The sequence below is a fragment of the Anguilla rostrata genome, chromosome 2 (genome assembly GCF_018555375.3).
Source record: "Anguilla rostrata isolate EN2019 chromosome 2, ASM1855537v3, whole genome shotgun sequence".
NCBI lineage: Eukaryota > Metazoa > Chordata > Actinopteri > Anguilliformes > Anguillidae > Anguilla > Anguilla rostrata.
In genome coordinates, this window is record NC_057934.1 from 3493732 (window position 1) to 3512271 (window position 18540).

The 18540-nt window shown below is 43.3% G+C and overlaps 2 long non-coding RNA genes across 2 annotated transcripts in view; both read left to right on the forward strand.

Moving 5' to 3' along the window:
- Nucleotides 1-18540, forward strand: part of LOC135243944 (uncharacterized) — a 43633-nt gene that overhangs the window by 21844 nt on the left and 3249 nt on the right. The window lies entirely within an intron of this gene.
- Nucleotides 121-5118, forward strand: LOC135243857 (uncharacterized). The gene is made up of 2 exons (XR_010326817.1): nt 121-518; nt 735-5118. It is a non-coding gene; the product is annotated as an uncharacterized LOC135243857 (long non-coding RNA).

An 18540-nucleotide genomic window follows, 5' to 3' on the forward strand; every position in this document is an offset into this window, starting at 1 on the left:
ACAGAGAGTTTCCATAGTGCACCTCACACACACACACAAAAGGAGTTGGGGGGGGGGGGGCATGGACGGCACTGTTCAAACCAGCGTTACTCAAGAGGGTTGGGAATCTCTAGTGGAGGGTGCTGCACAGGATCGCTGCAGTAAATAAGATGTGGTTCTTGTAGTTAGGGGTTTGATCAGGGATACAGTGATGGTGGAGTTTCAGTATTACAAAGCAATGCAGAGTGTGTTTCAGAGTGTGTGTGTTATATGGGTGTTTTTTGTTCAGTAGAGGGAGGGGAGCTATTTTGCACATAGGATAGGGTGAGGGAATGGAATAAGTGTCACTTTGTGACAGATTTGTGTTTTTCATATGATCATGGTTTTGTGTTTTATTTTGTCTTTGTTTTTATTTATGTGATGTCATTGGTGTGTTGTGAGTGGAAATAAAGGATGGTTAAAATGTAGAATTCTGTTCTGCTGTTCTTACAGTGTGGACCATGGAGGAGAGAACAGGACCAAACCAGGACCCAGGAAATGTGAGTGTGTATCGACATAGAACACTTTCCATAGATACACACTCTGCTGTGTATGTGAGAGAGAGAGACTTCTCTCTTACACACATAAACACACAAACAGAAACACACATGTACACAAACACACACACAGGTACTATCACAGCACTCTCTCTCACACACATAATGAGTTGAATATTAATAATGATAATTAATCTCATTCATGTCTCTGGTGTGCAGACGGCTGTCAGTTCACACTGGATCCAAACACAGCGCACAGATACCTGTCTCTGTCTGAGGGGAACAGGAAGGTGACACACATACCGGAGAGAGAGGAGCAGCCATATCCTGATCATCCAGAGAGATTTCAGTACTGGCGCCATGTTGTGTGCAGAGAGAGTGTGTGTGAGCGCTGTTCCTGGGAGGCTGAGTTCAGTGTGTCTGAGATGGGACAGGTTTCTATAGCAGTGACAGATAAAGGAATCAGCAGGAAAGGACGGGGTTCTGACTGTAGGTTTGGGTGGAAAAAAAACTCCTGGAGTCTGGAGTGCTTTAAACACAGAGACTTTGATAAACTCAGTTACTCTGTCTGGCACAATAAGAACCAAACAGACATACCTGCCCCCCCCTCCCCCTACCGCAGAGCAGGAGTGTGTGATGATGATGGTAGAGGAGTGTGTGTGTACAGGGTAGGAGTGTGTGTGGACCGTCCGGCCGGCACTCTGTCCTTCTACAGCGTCTCTGACTCTAACACACTGACCCTCCTGCATAGACTTCACACACACTTCACTCAACACACACCCCTCTGTGCAGGATTTTCTGTGAGGAACACCTCATTGTCCCTCTGCTCACTGGAGTAGACACACACACGCGCATGTGCGCGCACACACAAACACACACACACACAACACACACTCATATACACATACACACACACACTCAATCACACACTCACACACACACATAGACACACACACCCACACCTACACACACACATACTCTCACACACACCCTTTCTCTCTTAGTCATGCACACTCACTCACAAATACATACACTCAGGTTTACTCATGCACACGCACTCACACACCTACGCATGCACTCTCTCACACCCAGTCACTCACACACAATCTCACGCACACACACACACACACGCATGCAAACATACACACTCTCATACCTGTATGCACACACACACACACTCTTTCTCTCACTCACACACTCACATACAGTATACAGACACACACATTTGCAAACGCACGCGCACACACACACCATGCACTCACGCACAAACACAAACATGTGTCAACACACACACAGTCTCTTACCCATACGCACACACACACATACTCATCCACTCACACATGCACACACATGCATATACATACATGCGTGCACACACCATATACACATGTATACACATTCTCATACCCATACATACACACACACACACATGTACAAACACACACATTCACAAAGGCAATCTCACGCACACACATATACACATACATACACTCATTCTCTTGCACGCACACACTCAAATACAGTCACACACACACATTCACACAAACGCACACACACACACTTTCTCTTACCCATACACACACGCACCCGTGCACACACACACACACATACTCATGCACTCAATCATACTCTCACACATGCACACACACACACATGCGTGCACACGCACACACACATTCTCTTACCCATAAACACACGCACCCGTGTGCACACACACACACGTCGACACACTTGCAACCTTCCTTGACCAATGCCTTACCAGTGCAATTTCAGCTGTGGCCAATATTAACCTCAGTACAGCTTAAACCCTGTACATAAGACCATGATCTTTTAGCAGGTTCAAGTTTAGCACTTGCTGTCTAAATATGATTTTATATTTTTTACATTTTTATTGCAAATGTTCAAGGTGTGTTTATGTACTTTTGATTATTAAAACATTCATATAACATTGAGAGTAATAATGCCAAAAGATGGCAAGGTAAAATGTTTTTGAAGTAATAACTGTCTCCTGTATCTGCATCTTTTTAAAAAGAAGCCAAACTCTACTTAAATGTGCATTTTACTAGTTTTTACAGTTGCTTTCATTCATTTTCACCAGAGTTCCATTGTGTAAATTTCTGTGGGAAAATGCAGCTGATAGGGAGAATGCAGAATGATCACTGCAGTGTACTTATTTCCTTTCATTACTGCAAACAATGATGGATTGAGTTTCCTTATTAATTCTGTTGGGATTGTTTTTTTGTTTTTGTTTTTTTTGTTGCTTTAATTTTCTGTATTTTCAGACAATAATATGCAATGATTAAACCTGAATTATAAAAATATCAAATGTTTTGCTGTTGTGATTTATTATTGTGTGATGTATTGAACTCCTGTGACACAGTAGTATTTATTTCATATTCTGTATGGGATTATGTTTGGGCTCAATATGAGTAGATCAGCATGGGGCTAAAATCTGCACAGTTGAAGCAATGACAATCACCTACAGTAGTGGAAATAAAATCCATTATAAGAAAAGTTGTGTAGTGTCTGATGAGTGCTTGCTTCTGTTACTGTAGTGTAACCACAACTCAATACATTTTGAAAAGTCACTGCTTGTCTATTGAGCTGGTATATGTTACCTGTAGGGGACATGTTGCTACTTCTCATAGTGGGGCACCAAACTGTAGAAGATATACATCAATATCCTCACAGGTGGTGCCAGCATGTAATAATCAGTCTCATAATAATTGTACAAACTATAAATTAGCAATTCAAATTAATAATTAAATTAATTATTATTAAAATTACACATTATAGTCAATCTTAACCAAATCATAATATCATTCAGCTAATACTAAATTAATATAAATGATTTAGCTAAGGGGGTGAAGGTATTCATTAAGTTCTTTGGATTAGCAGCGGCTGACTCAATTCAACACAAGAGTAATATAAATACAGACAACCGTGTAAATATAATAAAGTTTATTCAACAAAGCACCAAAAAGCACAATTCACTACTATGATGCGATAAACTATGTGAGTGTGTGGGTAGGTGTTGTGTGTGCGTGTGTAAGTGTTGTGTAAGTGTTGTGTGTGCGTGTAAGTATGTGAGTGAGGAATGTTGGACGTTCTCCTAGGTGGGGGTTGTGTACAGCAGACACGTGTTCACGGAGAACAAAGGAACAAGATGGAGTATGAATGGAGGAGTTTTTGAATCTAGACAAAGCAATGGCGCACGAAGCATACCAAACAGATAAGTTATAACGGATATATGGATATCGGTGTATGTTTATAGAGATCAACATGCCGTGTTATGACCGTTAGTAATTAGAATAGATCACATGCAAGATATGTTCTGTGCGTGACATATATTAAAACTAACGCAGCGCGGTGGATGGCTTATTAGAGCCAACCAAACAAACAGAATGTTTATGCTAATCATTAAACTCGTCCGACTCATCTACAACCTTCCCAAATTCTCCCATGTCACTCCTCTGCTGCAATCACTCCACTGGCTATCGGTCGCCGCCAGGATCTGGTTCAAAGCCCTGACCCTTGCCTACACTGCTGCCAACAGGACAGCCCCCATCTACTTGCAGGACATGACTAGATTCTATGTGCCTGCTCGACCACTGCACTCTGCGGCAGCAGGGGCCTTGTAACCCCTCCCACCCGCCCAAAGGGATCACAGAGCTTCTCCACCCTAGCTCCCCAGTGGTGGAACGAACTCCCAGTCCCTCTCCGAACCTCCCCCTCACTACCCATCTTCCGCCGTGGCCTGATAACTCATCTCTTCAGACTATACCTAGACTAACCACCACCACGCTGTATATTTCACTCTTTAAACCCCCCCCACCCCTTTTCATGAAACTTGTTACATGTTGCCCCATCCCAGCACTTTTTGGTAATTTGTATTTGTCCTAATACTGTAGCTTATTCTTCTGCCTAGTTGGCTTTGCAGAGGTTAGGTCAGAATAGTGTTCACTGTGTGAACTGTGTTCTTGGCTAGAAATAGCTGTACAAAATAAGTATTGTACCTTACTGAACCTGTGTTTAGCAGTTGTCTATGACCATGAAATGCACTTTTTGTACGTCGCTTTGGATAAAAGCGTCTGCCAAATAAATGTAATGTAATGTAAATACAATAACCGTCACAGTTACATACATCCAATCATAAATGTGGCTATATTTGGTCTGTCACTAATTATACTAATTACAGCCTTACTTGAGCGTCCTTTGCTTTGGGTTGTGTTAGAAAAATGTTTCCTGTTTTCCAGTGTGAAGTCTGTGGAGGTTGTGGTGGAAAGGGGAAGCTGGTCGCCCTTTCTGTTCCAAAACACGCAACCGGATCCTCCGCTAGTCGCTTGCTTCTTGGGACTCGCTCTGCAGGATGTGTTGGTCGTGCGTGGCTCTCCTGGTTCTTCGACCTCCTCTAAAAATAGTGCTTCGTAGCGCTTCGTTCCGCCAGCAGCCACCGAGGATATTCGGGCCTGGATCCGTTGCAGGCCTTGCGAACTGTTCCTGGCCTGTGGACTCACGCGGGAGGGAGACGGGAGATGGGTGGCGAGTCCAGGGAGAGGACAAAGGAGGCGAGAGCGGAATGGGAAAAGTAGAAGAGAGGAGAAGAGAACGAAACTAATGTTGTGTCATTCGCGAACGATTCATTCGAAAGAACTAATCTTTTGGATGAACGAAGTGTACTGAATCACTTCGTGAAACGATTCATTCGCGAACGTGAACTAGTAGTTCACTGACTGACTATCGTTCGCAGTTCAGTGATTCGTTCACTGAACATACTATGCTTGCCCCAAATTATTCGCGAATGGCAGTACACTTGCCCGAATCTTTCGCGAATGACACAGTAGTTTGTTCCTCTTGCTGTAGCGAATGAGGAGTCTCTGGTGAGGAAAGTGGGTATGAATATATGGATAATAAATGGATAATAATCGAACATCACTGTCAAGTGTGCTGTTTAATGAAATAACAAGCCTTTTAAAAAAAAAAAACATCTCAACGTAGGGTAGCCAAGGCTACTATTTTATCAACATCATTTTATGAGAAAACGATAGCCTGTATCTACTTAGCCAACATATATCAGCACTTTCTCTGTCAAGCAGCCGTGAGAACAAGTCACGGTAAAGAAATCAGCATCTAGGGCTAAAACAACACATTTTGGGAAATTTTGTCAAATAAAATGGCCATATCAAACACATTCTTTCAAACTAAATTGTTTAGAATAAAATCGAAACAAAAACTAAATTTTACTAAAAATAGGGAAAAAAAGTGCTTGGTTCTTTGGCTATTAAATATTCTGTGGGAAAATGCTCTGTCTTTAGCCTACTTTATAACCTGGGAAACTACATTGAATTATAATAAATTAATGTGCTAATATATGAACTGCGGTTCGCCTGTTTTCATTTTCTGTAGGCTACTAACCGCCAGCTGTTCCCGGTACGATTTTTCGGTACACTGGGTCAAACCCCGTCCGTCCGTCCGTCTTCCACATCCAAGTGCGCCTACCCAGCATGGCTTGAGGATGTTTGTCCTGATTGGGTGATGCCGGGTTAAGGTTTAGGAGAGAAAGGAAGGGGGGTCAGACTAATTTATGGCAAGGACTGGCCTACCTAAAGATTGCATTCAAACTTAAAGAGGACATGGGAAAGGGAAATGTTAGGCATGTAGGGTCTCCGACCCTCGATATGGTGTCCTGTGTCATCTGGTTTGTCTCTTCGGAGGGGGTGAGACCCATAGATTGTCTGCCTAGATTAGGGTATCAGTGGATTTTACATTGCCCCAAAATCACATTTGCTTTGATGCTTGTGACGGGGAAACCAGGCCACATTCTTATTCACTGATTCCCTCTCTAAGGCCAAAATCTAAACACTACATATCCTACACACCTCATATTAAGACTAGAGCCCAACCGATGCCAGATTTTTGGGTCCGATGCCGATCCCGATTTTGGAGAGTCCTAGCCCACCGATTACCAATGTTTTGACCGATATTTTGTCAAAAAGTGCAACATTTTCAAATCAATTTGAAAAACTTCTTTTATTTTATTAAAGTTTCTATATTTAAGAACATTTAACTTATAAGCAAACAAATAAAAATAGAAATAAACACACAAAGAACTTTTTAGATAAAAAAAGTAAAAGATGATATAAAATTAAATATATATATTAACACCTGTCATGGTCCTGTTTTCCTGTCTGTGTTTCCCCTGTTGGGCCGCCAGATGGCGGCACTTCTGTTTTGTGTCCTGCTCCCCCCCCTGTTAATTGTATGATTGTTTCATTGTCTCGTTATCCCATCATTGTTCCCACCTGTCTTATCCCCTCCTTCTGGTTTGATTGTTTTTTGAGTTCACCTGTGTCTTGTTACCCCTGTCTATTTAAGTTCTCTGTTCCCTTGACTCGGGTGCTGGTTCCTTGTGTTTGTTCCCAACTTGCGTATGTTTCAGACCCTTTGTACCTGCCTGCGTTTTTTACCTGCTTGTGGTTCGTTCTGATTGTTTGTTCATAATCCATGTGTTCGTGCCTATGCCCTGGTGTTCTGGTGTTTTTGGATTTTTTCATTTTCTTGTTCCTGTGTTTGTTCCTGAGATCTGTTTTGTTCCCGCCTTTGTTTTTGACCGGTTTGTGTTTCTTACTTTGTTTCCGCTTGTGTGTTTCTGTGCGTTTCTGCCGTTTGTTTTCCGTACTAGTGTAGTTCTGTTCTTGTTTATTTTTTTGTTCCTAAGAATGTTTTGAGTTTGTTGTTTTGCCCTTTGTGGCCTTGCCTGTTCCCTGTTTGTGTTTGCCTTTTTTGTGTTAGTAAAATCTTTGTTAATTTTCCCTTTTTGAGTTTCGTGTTTTCCTTCCCCCACTCTGCGCCTGGGTCCCAGCACCCGTACTGTGACAAACACCATCTTTAAGTCTGTGAAATCAAAATAACTCCACACCTTGCTTTTACTCCTTTCTTTTCCAGCCACCTATAAAAAATGAATTTAAAAAAGTCCGTTTTCCAGTTTCAAACATGTATTTTTTATTAATATTATTGTTGTTGGTGTTATTCATTTGTTATTATTTCTTAGTATCTATTCTCAGTACATTAATTATATTATTTTATTCCTACTACGTGATCTCAAAGAGTAAGACTATCTAGCGAGCTTCCCTGTCCATAAGAATTTGGTGGTGAAAATGCGCTTTGACGCGTGACTAGATGACACACTCGCTCGCAATAACGCATTAGCTATTGACTCAGCCTCATTATTTCTTATTATATATTCTCAGTAAGTTAAATGAATTATATTTTCTTATTTTATTTCTACTACATGATCTCAAAGAGTAAAGCCGGGCACCCACCGCACGCGTATCGACCGCACTACGCGCGTGACTGAAGCGTAGTTGAAGTACTGTTATTACAACGGCAGCGGGCGACGTCGTCTCCACCAGTTGCGAACGCGTCGCGTACCGGCTGCGAAGCTCGCGCGACACAAGCGAACTGAAGTGTAGTTTTTCGCTTCTGTTCTATTTTTTAGGCTTGTCGCGCGTCACGATGGCCTGTTTATACACAGAAATATGCTCTAAAATGCTAGGTATACATGCTCTGATTTATATTTCATCCTTATATTACTGGGGGTGTGTCCCTAGTTACCTCCCAGATATTTTATAAGCAGCTAAAAAAATACAAGCCTTTTCGTTTTGTAAAAATAAATAAATAACTGGAACCTGGCGAAAAGGCAAACTTAGTTTCGCTGTCTTATTTTGCGGAGGGGGTGGGGTAAATTTGAAAATACACCACAGAAAGACGTAGCCTATTGAATGACGTAGAAGTGAATGCACCGAGCAGCGGTTTGTTAGCTCGAGTGTTGGAAGGTAGTTTTTAACCAACCATTGCTCAGCCTATTTGACTTTTCCAATGTCTTCGTTCGCCGTGCTTTCAAAAAGGGCTTGTTAATAAAAATCAGATAATCCACAGAGCTTTAAAAAAATCAGATTATTTAGTGGTCTTGCCGATGAAAATGCACCTATTTTATAAATGAAGTTGTAAGCAAGCCTTTATTGCACTTGTACTTCAAAGCTTCCGGTGTTCATGGCGTTGTGGTGTTCATATCCCTTCAAGATGAAACTGTTACTGTCTTTTTCATGATTAGCTGATTTTACTAAATCTGATCCTATAAATGTTTTGACGTGAATGACAAGACAACACGGGAATTCCCAATGGTTAATTATGGATTATTTATTATTATTATGATCATTACATATTCTTCATGAAATTGGCATTGCAGATTGTTATGCAGGCTACGTTGCGATTTAAGTTTATGGTAATTCTTGAAAGCGTTTACTTTCTCACGTATTTACGAGTTAACGAAATATTACCAAATTAACAAACTGAAAAAGCTGAAAAAAGCCCACTCTGGATCCCTCTGTCATCCAGAACTACCGTCCTGTCTCCCTTCTCCCTTTCCTATCCAAAACAATTGAACGAGCTGCTTCTAACCAACTCTCCTCTTTTCTCTCACTGAACAACCTCCTAGACCCTTACCAGTCCGGCTTCAGACCTGGCCACTCGACATAGACCGCACTCCTCTCGGTCAGTGAATCGCTTCACGCCGCACAAGCAGCCTCCCATTCATCTGTCCTGATCCTCCTAGACCTTTCTGCTGCCTTTGACACCGTCAACCACCCCATCCTCCTGTCCTCCCTGGCAGCTATGGGGATCTGTGGCACAGCACTAGACTGGATTGAGTCCTACCTCTCCGGTCGCTCCTTCCAAGTCGCCTGGGCTGGTGCAGTATCAGCACCTCGCCCCCTTGCCACAGGAGTTCCCCAGGGCTCTGTCCTTGGTCCCCTCCTATTCTCCCTGTACACCCAATCGCTTGGTCCTGTAATCTCTGCCCATGGGTTGTCCTATCATTGTTATGCCGATGACACCCAACTCTTTCTCTCCTTCCCCCCCTCTGACACTCAGGTCTCTGCTCGCATCTCCGCTTGCCTGAGGGACATCCAGAGCTGGATGGATAACCACCATCTTAAGCTGAACCCAGGTAAGACGGACATGATCTTCATCTCTGCTCCATCCTCTAACCTTCTCGACTTTTCTATTTCCCTAGGGGACACCGTGGTGTCATCATCACCCACCACAAAAAACCTTGGAGTGGTGATGGACAACAGACTGTCCCTCTCCCAGAACATCACGGCGGTGAGTCGAACGTGCAGGTTCTTCCTGTACAACATCCGGAGAATCCGCCCCTTCCTCGCCACCTACGCAACCCAGCTCCTGGTTCAAGCGATGGTCCTGTCCCGCCTGGACTACTGCAACTCACTACTGGCTGGTCTGCCAGCATCCGCCATCAGACCCCTGCAGCTCATCCAGAATGCTGCAGCACGTCTGGTCTACAACCTCCCCAGACATTCCCATGTCACCCCCCTGCTCACTGACCTCCACTGGCTGCCTGTTATGGCTCGCATCAAATTTAAGACCTTGGTGCTTGCATACCAGGCAGCTAAGGGGTCAGCACCAGGGTACATCCAGAGGATCATCAGACCCTACACACCAGCCAGACCTCTCCGTTCTGCCACCTCTGGACGCTTGGCACCTCCCCCTCTTCGCGTCTGTACTTCCCGCTCCCGTCTGCTGTCTGTCCTGGCCCCTCGCTGGTGGAATGACCTCCCCGTGGCGGTCAGAACAGCAGAGAATCTTACCACCTTCAAACGCGGACTGAAGACCCATCTCTTCAGGCTGCACCTCTCCCCACCCCTCCCTAGCCTATAGTTTAGCTCACTGTACCTAGTTAGGATAATATGATTACGTTAGTATATTTGGCAGGATTGTTGTTTTTGTCTGATTAGGCAAATGTGTTTCCAGTGCTAGTTTGTACTTGGTAGGATTCTTGTTTGCTGAACAGCTTACTCTACAGGGTTGGAGTCCTGATCGATGTGGTCACTTCTGGCACTACGATCCTTACTTTACTCTAGTGTTTCTTTTGCACCTCTACATCGTGAACCAATGCACTTGTTGTACGTTGCTCTGGATAAGAGCGTCTGCTAAATGCCTGTAATGTAATGTAATGTAAAAAGGTCTCTCACCAAAGTATTCACTTAACCCATAATCAACAGTCGTGAACAAACGTGAAATACACGATGTAATCCCACTGCAGACTGCGAGAGCTACTAGGAATATAGAGCTTTAAGCAAGCCTTTGCGCGACACAAACTGAACCAGTGGAGACACGCTACGCGCCGCGTCGTGCTGCTTCGCCGTGCTGCTTACGCGACGCGTGCGGTGGGTGCCCGGCGTAAGACATTATATAGCGGAGCCAAATAGTGAATCAAGTGTAACGTTAGATTAAATTAAATTGACTGGATGGAATACGTGAAAAAACTACAATGCGCTTTCGTGCAGGTTACCCGCGCTAACTTCTCCAACAGCAATCCTTCTCGCATGTTATCACGACAAAGCTAGATAACATGGCTTAAAATGATCCACGTTAGAAGTGTTTTATCGGCGTTTTTACTGTCTGGTTAGCTTGCTACCATGACGCGTGACTAGATGACACACTCGCTTGCAATTACGCGTTGGCTATTGACACAGCATCATATAGTAGCTAATATCATCTCAGATAAAAAAACAAAAACAAATGTGTGATGCATTCAATCACCATTTTATTTTGGCTGGTTATTTATTTGAGAATACAGCGACGTCCTCTGGAAATGTAGATCCTACCCTGCTTATGTGCTCACTGCCACTTCATAAAGGCTTGCTAGCCAGCAAACTTGCTAAAGCGAACCAAATATGTTAGCTTGCTCGCTCACTTGATAATGAGGATTGATAAACATAGTGGTCGTATAAACGCATTTAATTAAAAAAACTTTCACTAAATATACATACCTTTATTGCGGCAATTGAATCTGTGCAGACAAGTCTTGCAGTGGAGAATATTGGATGAATCACGAGGGACAAACGTCTTATTAGAGAAGTAGCGCGTCAGCTGCTGCAGTTCACACTTGTATTAGAGCTCCCTCTACTGGATAATTCTAGTAAATAGCAACTACAACGTTCGAACAGACAAGTACAGATAAATAATCATTGTTTTTTTGTTTATTATACTTATTTAAAAATCGGGACACATCGGCGGCATAACTGCCGATCCCGATGTCGTCAAAAAAGTCAAATAATGGCCGATATATTGGTCGGGCTCTAATTAACACATCCAAATTGTTTTTGCTAGAAATGCTGATTGTGAAATTTCGTCAACATGTTTGCAGTCGTGTCTCGTCACTTCCAACAACATTGCCCAGGTGAGTAGCATTGCAGCACGATTGGTGATCCCAACATAAAAGGCTGTTTTACAGCACTACATTCAAAAGTGTCTGACAACATGGAGCAGCCCAATGCAGTTGGTAGTGATGTACAGGTCGTAGCTGAGGCTGCGGTTGTGGCCAAGCAGGTAGCAGAAATACTGCTGTATCAAATTAATTTAGAGCCGCAGTGATTGAACATGTCATAAATCCAGGCATAACAATGGGAGAAGCTGGAAGGGTTGTACAGCCACACTTTAAAAAGTTAACAGTGGCCCCTAATATGAGTTTTTGGACTGAACATTGATTAGTCAATTATTTACTGCAAAATGTGATAATGTAATTACATTACAGGATTGTTGCATTGGTGTCAGTGTATATTATTACAGTATTACAGCGGGATATTACAGAATTACAGTACTAAAATGAATATGATGCCCAGGAATTGCCTTTTCTGGCATACAGAGTACATACTGTAAAGCATTGGTCTGTTTCTACTGTCCCAGTCATGTTCTTGTGTCTTTATTTCAGAGAATGATGGAGATTGATGCTGGAGCTCCTGTTGCATTGATTTTTTTTATTTTATGTTTTAGACACACAGTCTTGATTCTTGTGTCTTTCTTGTATTATGACACAAGTGTGTGTCGTAATTGTATGATGGGCTCCATTGCATGTATTTTGCCTGGTGCAGTTGTATGGAGAGGGTTTATGACACAAGAAAATCCATCATAAGATAAATGTTTTTCTGCTAATCTACTTGCTTGTGGCTATGAAATGGTATTCATCACTAGCTTAAAGCCAACACATTTCACCATGTCAGTTTGACGTTGTCCAACATGGTTTTACAGTACCTAACGTAAAATACAGAGAAGTTGCAGGAAAATAATTCTTTGAAAATAAAGTTTTTTTTTGTGATATTCTTCAAATTGGGAAAGTTGTTTTATCAAAGAGCACAAATATGGTGCGTACAGGTAAAGACCAAACAGGTTACCAATAGTTGAAAAAAAAATAGCCAATTAAACAGCATGTGTTCCACTGTCTGTTTAATAAATTACAAAATGCTTGGCTGATGTGATTCTTTTTAAAGCCATTATCAAATTTGTCCAAGTGTTTTTCGTTTTTTTTAAAATGTGAAGCACTTTGTGAAAATACTATAAACAGATACCATTTGAAAACTCACCAGAGGTCTAAGACATTGTCAAGTCCAAAATCTGTGCAAATTCCTTTCAGTGAACATTTATGACACCTGCCTGCATCTTCTCTGGACACATTACTTTAAAAATCTAAACTTATTTCTTTATGTGGGAATTACAGTGACTCACCAAGGTCAAGTTCATAGTGCAGCTTTTCCATTAGCAGTGAGAGGTGTAATGTTGCTCTGTCCTCTATTGCAGCATCTCCTGTTGTGAGTACGGTAAGCAAACATAAAGGAAACAGATTCAATATCAGGCTGTAGCTGCAGAGACGCACTAAGTTAATTCACTGCAGTACTGATCGTTTTACTGTTACCTACCATTAAGTCTTTTGGTGAAGGGATTGTCCTTGTCCAGGCGATATTTTGCCATTTATAAAAAAAAACATTTCACATTCACAATCCTTCTCATCACTGTTTATATCAAGTGTAACAACTAGGTCTGGCCTGCCCTCAGCATTCTTAATAACATGGCTCTGATACATCCTGGTGGCTGTTCTCAGATCAGGTTCTGTCTTCCTCTTTGAAAACAATGAGAAGATGAAACTCATGATACCACCTGGCATTGGTTTGGCTCTGAAAATGTGCAGAAGAATGCAGTGAATGGTGCTGCTGTGTGATGAGGCTCGGATGGAGACACCTTCAATGGCCGGCTCTGCTGATGGGCAGTGACTGGCTGGGGAACCACTTGGCCCTGATGTTGAGGCGCTGTCCTGCCCTTCAGTGTGCCTCTCTTACCCTGCTGCTGCTCTTCCTTCCTGTCTTACACTGCCACTGCCATCAGACCTCACTCTGTCTCTCTCATACAACCAAATGTGCCCACTGACAGCACATTAAAGGCTCTGACATTTTCACAAGGTGTGGACATTTCATGTTCACTTGTGTTAAATTTAAATACCGTTCCGAGCTGTTATCCTACCTGTGTATGTAGGTACGAACAAGTATGAAGACCCTCACAGTCAAATACATTGACTATGTATACGTTGACCACCAGCGGCCGTCTGTTTCCCTTTTCCTTGTGTTTTGTGTCTTGTCTGAGTTAATTGTTTGTGATGATTAGATTGTTGGTTCTTGTTAGTTTCTCCTGCTTGTTTAGGTTATTGTCTGCAGGTGTGTGTATGTTCCCCTGCTTCCCTTGTGTCTCTGTTGAGTCTTTGCGTGAACTTCCCAGTTCTGAACCTGTGTTTCATGTTTTGAGATTCTTGTGCCATTTTCCTGTTTTCTCCTGCTTTTCCCAGTTTATTGTGTTTTTCTCGTGTTTTTGTTTCCTGTGATTTTTGGTATTTTTGCTCATATTTTTAAGTAAAAGTCTTTAAGTTTTCTCTGCGCTTGTGTCCATTCCCTGAGACCACTGCGATGCTTATATTTCAGACAGGTAGTATTTCTCAGTGCAGGAGAAGCATTCTGTCAGTGGTGCAGAGGATGTGGATGGGTCACTCTCAACTCTGGAGCATCATGAAAAAAATAATAACAATAAAGAAATACTTGTGCAAGGAAAACGTTAGAGAGAGGAGGGAAGAAGAGGATTATGAGAGATGTAATTATCCATAGTGTATATCCATATATATTTTTTTGGGGGGGTAACCTATAATATTAATAAGATAATAATCCAATAAAGATATTAGTTGAAAAAAGAGATATGATAAATGTGTATTAGAAAGCCTACACCACCTTCATTTTTAAGTACATCACTTTTATTGCAGTAGAAACATATATCAACCTTTCCAACCTTCTATACACCATGGGAATACCCGCAATTTGGACAGGGTATTGTCTCCAGTAATTTGAGATGTGGATTCCCTGAATCAAAAGAGTTGGAATCCACCAAACTCTTTCAAGACTGAAATTTAGAAGATGTCAGGACTGGTGAGGGAATTGACCCAAATGCAGAGTAAAAAAACCCAAGAACTACAAAAGGAAAATTCACACAAAGACTTTAATTACCAAAACTAAGGAACAAATGCAGGAAACCAAAAAATGCCTCGCAGGGTAAATCCCAAAAACACAAAACAAAACTATGAAAAAAAAACAGAAAACAGAAAATCCAAAAACACGTAGAAACGTGGGAAGAAACACACAGGGACCTACTCTCAGGCGGAAACACAGTCAGAAACACAAGGAACCAGCACCCGAGTCAGGGAAGCAAAGAACTTAAGCCGCGTTTCCACCGAAATTACCCGGAACTTTCAGTCCCAGGAACTACTTTACCAGGAACTAAAAGGTTCCTTCAGCCAATGGTTGTCTGCGTTTCCACCGGGGTCTAAAGTACCGCGAAGATTAGGTAAATTAGCCCACTGACGTTGTCGTCGGTCCATCTGTCATATGAGTTCTTCTGTAACCCCATACTACACCGAAGTAGCCTACATTATTTTCTAATAACGGGCAGCCCGAGGGGTGTTATTCCACTTATATACAACGGGTTACCAACAATGACTATATATGGTTACTTTTGTATTTATTGATTTTCATATATCCTCTCAAACACATTCATTAACAGCAGAAAACATGCACACGTTGTAAACAATTAGCTGTTTTATTACTTTCTCGTCGTCAATTCCATATAGGCTAATCGCAAAATGACAAGAATAGAACGAAAACTCGGACTTGCGTGAAAATGTAAATTAGTAGTGGTACAGCCACCGTTTGCTTTCCTTCGAAGTTACTGCTAGCCGAGCAGCGACGTGTGCCCTCCAGATGCGAACCATGCACCATACATGAGTCCATAGTCTTCCTGGTCTTTTCGTGGAATTGAAAAATGGCAGTAAAATTGAGTAAAATTACGGCAGTCTGAAAAAGCTAAAGGGAAGATTACTAGAATTAACCACCTGTTATTTTACCCGGATAAAAAGTGCGGAAGGTGATTTCCAGTTTGCTTGTACTGTATCACCAATGTTAATTATGCAGAACTACCGCATACCTCACATAACTGTATCAAACGTTTTGAGTCAATTACAACGGGCTAACAAAGAAAATCCGGAAGAAAATATTCAGCAACCGAATTAATCCGTTTGAATGTTTTGGTAGCCTACGTAATATGCTGTCCCAGCACGAATGCTTAGCATTTTATAAAACGAATACTAAAGCAAGAAAAGAACAGAAGAGCACACGTTATAATTCCAAGACGTTGACAGGTTATAACCAAAAGTAGGCTACTGCGCCGCATAACATACAAGTTTGATTTGAAGTTATTATGAAAATAAATTGGTTTGCGCTGCATATTTTCAAACATGGCGGGTAATGGCGGAATATAAATACAACACAAACGCTACGAGTACTCGACCAATCAGAAATGTTCAGCGCTGCAAGCTCCACCCAAAAGGTTCCTGTACTTTCGGAAAGTACTACCCCCCGAGCAGGAACGTTTTGGGGGGTAAAACAAAGCCCCCAGAACTAAATTTAGACCCTAGTTCCTGCGGTGGAAACGCACTGAGTTCCTCAAAAGGTTCCTAGTTCCGGGGTATAGTTCCTGCGGTGGAAACGCGGCTTTAAATAGACACGACACTAACGAAACACAGGAGGGCATAATGCACAATCAGACCACAGAGAGGGAAGGGAAAACCAAAACCAAAAAAACAATAATAAAATAATTGGAACCAATAATACAATTAAACAGGGAAAAGGAACAGAACTACCGCCATCAGGCGGCCAAAAAAAATGAAAAAACAGAAAACAGGAACAGAAACCTGACAGTACCCCCCCCCCCCCCCCCCCCCCAAAGGGACATCTTGTGATGTCCCAGGAGACTGACCCTGGGAGGGGGTGACAAACTAAATGGGACTGGAACGACACAAGACTCGGGACTCAAAAACACAGGACTGGACGGCGACGGGCACAGGGACTGGACTCGGGACAGGAGCACACAGACAGAAGACTCGGGGCTGGAGCAAGACGGGACTGGACACAGACAGGACCCAGGCGGGGAACTGGACTCGGACGACACAGATCTGGACAGGGCAGGACGGGAACAGACTGGGCTAGACAAGAGAGAACACTGGACTGGACTAAGACAAGACAGAACACTGGACTGGACTAAGACAAGACAGAACCCTGGACTGGACTAAGACAAGACAGAACACTGGACTGGACTAAGACAAGACAGAATACTGGACTGGACTAAGACAAGACAGAACACTGGACTGGACTAGACAAGACAGGACACTGGACTGGACTGGACTAGACAGGACAGGTACTGGACTCAACAAGACAGGAACGGACTGGACAAAACTCTGACACATACAGAACTAAGCCACAACACGAAACTGATTCAGACACAGCACGACACAGGACTGGACTTAAGACAGACACGGAGTGGACTCACGACACTACACGGAACTGGACACGGACACTACACTGGACTCATACGTCGCTGGAGTGGACTGAGACAGACACAGAAACAAACTGACACAGACTGAAACACAGAGACTGGGAATGGGCTAAGACACAGGCACGGACTCAAAACACAGGAACGGACTCAAGACACTGGACTCTACACAGGGACTGGACTCAGACAGGAAAGGGACTGGACTTCACAAGACACGAACTGGACTGGAAACTCAGACAGGAAGGGGACTGGACTAAACTCTGACACATAAGAAACTGAACCAAGACACAGCACGAAACGGACTAAAACACGACACTGGCTAACAGACAGGCATGGAACGGATTGACAGACAGGGAAGGGACTCAAAACACAATGCTGGACTGGACTAACGCTACACTGGACTGGACTAACACACAGGCATGGAGCTCAAGACAGTATGGAGAACGGGACTCGGACCAGGAACAGACAGGGAGACCTAACAAAAGGGCAGACAGAGAGACAAGCAAGTGGGTAGACACACGGCAAGGCTGATCGACACACTAAGGGACAGGCAGACAGGGAAGGCGAGGGGCGAATTCAAAGACAGACACACAAACTGACAGACGGGCAGACACGACAATAAACAAGCAGACTGACACACTGACAGACAGGCGGGAGAACAGACTGGCCGACCAGCCGACGGCCTGGGGGACAGATAAACAGGCCAACAAACTGGCTGACAAACACGCGGGCAGACAGGCAGGCAGGCAGACAAATAGACAAAGGGGCAGGTGAACAGACGGATGCACAGTTAGGGGGAAGAACTGGCCCCATCCCCAAAGGGAAAGACCCTCCAGGGCATGGCTGCGGGAATGCTCCAGGGCTGCTGGACGGCCGGGGTCTCTGGGCCCTGGGCCGGGGCAGCAATGGCTCGGGAGCATTAGGGGACTCGGGAACTCTGAACAGAGCAGGCGGCCCTCAAGATAGTATGGAGAAACAGGACTCGGACCAGGAACAGACAGAGAGAGAACCTAACAAAAAAGGAGCAGACAGAAGACAAGCAAGTGGGTAGACACACAGCAAGGCTTCAAATCAAACCTAAAAGGACAGGCTTAGACAAGGGAGGCGAGAGGCAGGTCAAGATAAAACCACACAAACTGACAGACAGGCGAACGACAATAAACAAGCAGACTGACACACACAGCAGACAGGCGGGAACAGACGGCAGCCAGCCAGCGGCCTGGGGACAGATAAACAGGCCAACGCTGGCTGA